Here is a 6,000-nt window from a genome sequence, read left to right as displayed (position 1 = left end):
ACAACTGTTTTAAAAATTGTTAATAATAAGAAATGTTTCTTGAGCAGCCAATTAAATAGAATGAATTCTGAAGGGTCACGTGACACTGTAATGGCTACTGAAAATTCAGCTTTGCCATCACAGGAATAAATTACATTTTAAAATACAATGAAATAGAAAACAGGTATTTTAAAATCGCAATATTATTTCACAGTATTACTGATTTATTGTATTTCTGATCAAATTTAGTGTACATAACTACATATTTTTGCAACATGCACTCTCATGCTGTATTAAATAACATTCAAAAACATTCTGACAACACATGAATATGGCACACAATATGTCGGACTGGCAAAACCAAAAATAAATCCACCATTCTCCTCTTGTATTCTGAGGGCAGGGGCATTAATGGCATGAGTGTAAGTCATAGACAAAGGCTGTGAAGGAAGACAAGGCCTGCTGTGTCATCGCCCTACAGAGGCAACAATGACCATGAGTCACTTGACCAATTAGCATGGAGCACTGTTCTGCCCCACCCTGGGTTCCAGAGCACAGAATAAGCCTTGTGTTTTGGAATGCTTATAGGTTCAAGAGAAGCCCTGTTCTTCTAGGTTTTAAAGTATGCAGGCCTGTACCATCATAAGCAAAACATGATGTATAGAGCATTTGGGTTTGAACAAAAGCACACATTCTCATTCTGAGCTGTTATCGGCTGATGTGCTGCTTATCAGAGCCTGCAAAAGCAGGGTATCAGCTGGAGAGGATTCAGATCCCGTATTCTCACTCTCCTCCTCCTGATTTTCATTTTAGATTGGGCAGATAGTCTCCAAGACAGGTCTGGTCACGTTCTAGACAGGATTCATTTTGTTTTAGACTAGACCAACCACATTAACACACACAAAGAAGTTAAGAGTCCAAACTCTTTATCTCTGGATCTTAGACATGTGTGTGTGTGTGTGTGTGTAACAAGGTTAGAATTACATGTTGAGCTTAATTTATGTTATTTGATGTGTTTCTTTGAATCCCTGATTAGAAAACAAATCTGCCATTTCACTGACAAAGATGAACGTCATAGATAAGGCACATGAAACACCACTTTAACCTGGACTGTGTTTTTGCATGTGCACAGCACAAGAAATGATACTCTCTGCGACCTAATTCACTCTTTTATTATACTCTATTATTATACACCAAAAGTTGGCATATTTGCATTAATTCAGCAATTCAGGCAAAACAGACAAGAATGCACACCTCACACATTTGTTTTGAACCAGGTGAGGTTGTCAGAGAGATTGCACCAAGCTCTTGCCCTTGAGCTCATTTCAGCAATTGCAAACTTGCACATAGACACATTAAGGTTATTACAGTTTTTACATTTTCAAATTTTGTTACTATTTTAAAGGGTTAGTTCGTCATCATCAATTACCTTCACAATTACCTGTCACCATGTCATTCCAAACCCAAAGACTTGTTTTATGTTTATTACTCACATGACAATATTTCTAATAAAACCTGAGAGTTCTGTCTGTCCATTAAAAGTCCATCCAACCAAATCTTAAAGAGATAAAAAAAAATAATTATTATATTCAGAACATTTTTTGAATAAACTGCTCGAATGCCGTTTTTAACTTTTTGAAGCATCAAACGTTTGATGGAACAGACTTTCAGTGGATGGACAGAAACCTCTCAGATTTCATTAAAATATCTCCATTTTTGTTTCAAGATGGAAGAAACATCTTATGGGTTTGGAACGACATGAAGTTGAGTAACTAATAACTAGTCTTATTTTCACACTTCACATTTCAGTTTAGTTTTATTTCAATAACAGCTTAGTTTTCCGATATGGATATATATTAGCCTACATATATAATAAGTATGTGTGTGTGTGTGTGTGTGTGTGTGTGTGTGTGTGTGTAATATGGATATATTTCAATTTCATTTCAGTTATAGTTGTACCAATTATAGTGAAGGAATCAGGAACTAACATTGTTGCTAAAACAAGCAAAATCAGAGGTTTTTAGTTTTCTAGTTGCTTTCATACATTTTTTTTTTTTCAGTTTACGAATATATATTTTTAAATCTTAGTATTCAATAATGAGCCTGACATAAACATAGAAATGTGTATGTAGACTGTGCACATCTGTACAGTAAACAGATCGGTTCCATCTGTATTAAACGGATATATCAAGGACATGCAGAAAAAATGGTCTCTTCCTCTTTCCTTGATTTCTCTGTTCACCAACTAACCATAAGATAAACTCCACCAACATCATGAAATCAAATGAAGACTGGTCAGGTGGTAAAAATGTTGAAATCAAAGAATGCTTCTCTCAAATGAATGTAAAATAGATGCATTAAACAAAACAACTCTGTATGTCTACTAAAACATGTAACAGCATCTCTATCTACTCTATCTCTATCTCTATCAAAGCCAAATGTTTGCTGACCGATCCATTCACCATGCCCGTTTTCAAACACACTAACAAAAAGTGATGTCCTCAAACACAATGACCTGTTACGCAACATTTCAACACATTTTAAGTCAGATGTCCATTGGTTGGTCTGTGGTAAAGACAAGCCGAAAACACTGACAATAATTCAGTACAACATCAGAGATGTTGCCACAGCGGTTGATTTAAATAAATAGCTTGTAAAAGCGGCGTGCGCATTTTACTTTCACTTTCAAATAGCGGCAATTCGGAGTAAAGCAAGTGTTAATTTTTAGTTTGTTTGAATTTTCCCTCTTTTCCTCGCTTTTAAATAGGTTAAAAGCGCCGTGCTCATTTTACGGTGGGGGTCGGTGCCGCGGTGGGCAAGTGACGTAACCGGTGTTGCGGCTTAACACCGGTATAACCGTCAGCACCGTCTATCACGGCAAGCCTACTGGAAGGGCCAAGTTTGCCCATCACTGATTTAAATGGTTGAGTTCTCATACCCAATTCCCATAACGTTCCAGTTGTTTGTGGTTACTAGATAATAAACCTACTGTTTAAACACCAATGACTGCACCTCTAATAATGACCCCTCTGTCAAGCTCCTGATGTGCTCCACACGTATCGGCCTCATCCAGGACAGTGACGAGTCTGCTTACAGACAGGAGGTTAAAGAGCTGGCTGACTGGTGCAGTTATAGTGGACCCCCCAGTCAGCATCATGAACAGCACTGTAACAAAAGTGGAGTCATTCAAGTTCCTGGGCACCACCATCTCTCAGGACCTGAAGAGTTCTACAGACTCCACTGTCAAAATGCCCAGCAGAGGCTCTATATCCTATATTCAACCTGCCACAGGAGCTGCTGAAACAGTTCTAGTCTGCAGTCACTGAATCCAACCACTGCACTTCAATAACTGTCTGGTTCAGCTCAGCTACCAAATCAGACCTTAGAACGGGGGTGTCAATCTCAATTCCTGGAGGGCCAGAGCCCTGCAGAGTTTAGATTCAACCCTAATTAAACACACCAGAACCAACTAATCAAGTCCTTCAGGCTTATTTGATAACTACATGGTATGTGTGTTGGAGAAGGGTTGGAACAAAACTCTGCAGGGCTCCGGCCCTCCAGGAATTGAGTTTGACTCCCCTGCCTTAAAAGATTGCAGCGGATAGTCTGGACTGCTGAGCAAATCACGGGTACAACCCTCCCTGCTCTCCAAGAGCTGCACTCATCCAGAGTGAGAAAAAGGGCTGGCAAAACCATTCTGGACCCCTCACAATCAGGCCACTTCTTCTTTTAACTGGTCGGCGCTACAGAGCACTGAGCACCAGAATGGCCATGCATAAGAACAGTTTCTTCCCTCAAGCAATCCATCTCATCAGCAGTTAACTTGCCAATAATCGTGTAATACACAACACTATTTAGCCTATACATTTATTTATTTAACACACCATACTTATTCACATTTCCTTGCATTTGTACATATCATACCTGTACACACAAATACCATCTGTTGTCTATTTTTGTATATTGTGTATTTTTTTAAAATATTTGTTGTACATTATTATTTCCTATTTACATATTCTATTTTTACTATCTGTGTCTTGTCACTGTAAACTGTTTGTGCTTCTGTCACCTAAACAAATTCCTCGCATGTGTAAACATACCTGGCAATAAAGCTCTTTCTGATTCTGATTCTACATAGGATAATTCAGAAAAGCCAGATGAGATCAAATCGAAATAAGAACGAGTTAAGAACGAAAACTGACAATCAATCCATCAACACATACATCTGGAAGCATGCTCACAGTTAGAATCTAGCTCTATAAGATAAATATTATCCTTGATATATTATCTCTATTTGGATAAACACTGTTATTGTATTACAAGGATGATGCGTCTAAAATCCACGTCTGTCAGTTAGCAACAGCGCGGAAAAGTCCAACCTCGCCCTGTCTCCATTTAATCCTGCCATGAATCTACAGCAGGATCCGTGTTTACACTTTAACAAAACTCCATAACCATAAACGTACTCACACAGAGACAGATGAACGAATAAGGGTCATTTCTCAAACTACTCACTCGTTTTATTCTCGCTGAAGTGGTGCGGTTCAGCCCATCTCCTGCTCGTGGCCCCGTTCACAAACTTCACGAGTGTTTTTCCTGTAGGAGCGGAAGTGGCTGTAGACGTCACTGCGTCAGGTTAATTTTTTTAAATCTGTTCTCTCATTTTCATTCTTTCATATAGGCACTTTTAAAATAGTAATATTTATATTTTTGTTCTCTTCCTTTAGTTGAATAATAAGCAGAGAAGCAGGTACGTGGCCCACTTAATAAGGCAAAGTTTCATTAGTATAAAATGACCTTTAAAAAAAAAACATTTTCGCTTAGTTACTAAAATAAAACTGGTAATTTTAATATAAAAATAGCAATAATAGGATATTATGCCCTATGATAATCAAAAATAAATTAAACAAAATGTCTGATAATATTTATTTAGTACTGTAATTTTATTTTTGTGCCTCAAATGGCTTCTCAATGTTTATTAACCCCCTAAGCAAGATAAATGTAAAGACAAGACCATTGTTTATTTCCTTTGATGTTAACTGCTATTAATGCACTGCATTGAAACATGGGACAAAGCAGTCTGCAAATAAATAAATAAAAAAAAAATTTTTCCTGTCTCGTATGATATTGCAGATTACACTTTGTTAACACATTTATAGGTACACATGCATTAAATGCAAAAGCCATTTTGGATAGCTAGGACCTACATAAAATTAAGGCAGTGATTACACAGATCTACAGGTGAACCTTGATTCCCTGCAGACAGATATGAACTGGATAAGCATAACAAAATTCCGGTATTCAGAATGTCTGTCGTAGCAATTCTTTGAGTTTAGAGAATTCATAGTCTTGGATGTTCATATGTGTTTACAAATTGTATAATATGATGTACACAATATTTAATCAAAACATGTGCTGACACTCTGTGTCTAAGATCTAATAGCCTATCAGGAAAAACACTATTTAATTATAAACCCAAAAATAGGTTGAAATAGGTCTGGGCACACAGGGAAGTGCAGCTGTAGTAGGGCATTTTGGCCACATCATCATGAAAATTTGCATCAGACTTTATCAGTTAGTTGACAACAGCATCTATTTAACAACATAGTCAGCTGTGTGTTTTCCATCCTTTTACATTTATGTTCTTGCCAAATGCATTTTCTTTGACCAGTGTCTATGGTTGTATAAACTTTAATGAGGTGCCCTTCAGAAGTTTTGAAACTGGTTTTCTCACTGGTCTGGTTTTGGGTATGTGGCCATGGAGACAAATTTGAGTAAAATTTCAAGTTGTTTTTTTATGTTTTATTATTTTTTTACACTAATTTATATATTTTATATTTCAAGCAAAATGTATAATCTGAAATCTTGTATTTTTAAAGTGTTCTTAGGTTTTAGAAAGATATAAATGCAAAATACATTTGTTTATAAGACCCAATTGTATTATACTCCAGTGAGTGGCCATGCTTAGTGTGAGTAAAATATGATACTGCTAAAAGATGAAGAACACCTGTAGGGAGCCTA

At 36.9% G+C, this 6,000-nt stretch overlaps 1 protein-coding gene across 1 annotated transcript in view; it reads right to left on the bottom strand.

Moving 5' to 3' along the window:
• The window catches only part of LOC107689775 (pleckstrin homology domain-containing family A member 1-like), a 19,634-nt gene extending 14,999 nt beyond the window's left edge, over window positions 1–4,635 (bottom strand). Inside the window, exon 1 of the mRNA XM_016487918.1 lies at window positions 4,495–4,635. The gene's annotated coding sequence lies outside the window, so the exon portion shown is untranslated. The remainder of the gene's footprint in view (window positions 1–4,494) is intronic.
• Between the last annotated feature and the right edge of the window lie 1,365 nt (window positions 4,636–6,000).

Source organism: Sinocyclocheilus anshuiensis, unplaced genomic scaffold, assembly GCF_001515605.1.
Source record: "Sinocyclocheilus anshuiensis isolate Anshui unplaced genomic scaffold, SAMN03320099.WGS_v1.1 scaffold918, whole genome shotgun sequence".
NCBI classification, from domain to species: Eukaryota; Metazoa; Chordata; class Actinopteri; order Cypriniformes; family Cyprinidae; genus Sinocyclocheilus; species Sinocyclocheilus anshuiensis.
Note: the sequence above shows the minus strand (reverse complement) of the source record. Positions and strands in the feature narration are given on the sequence as shown.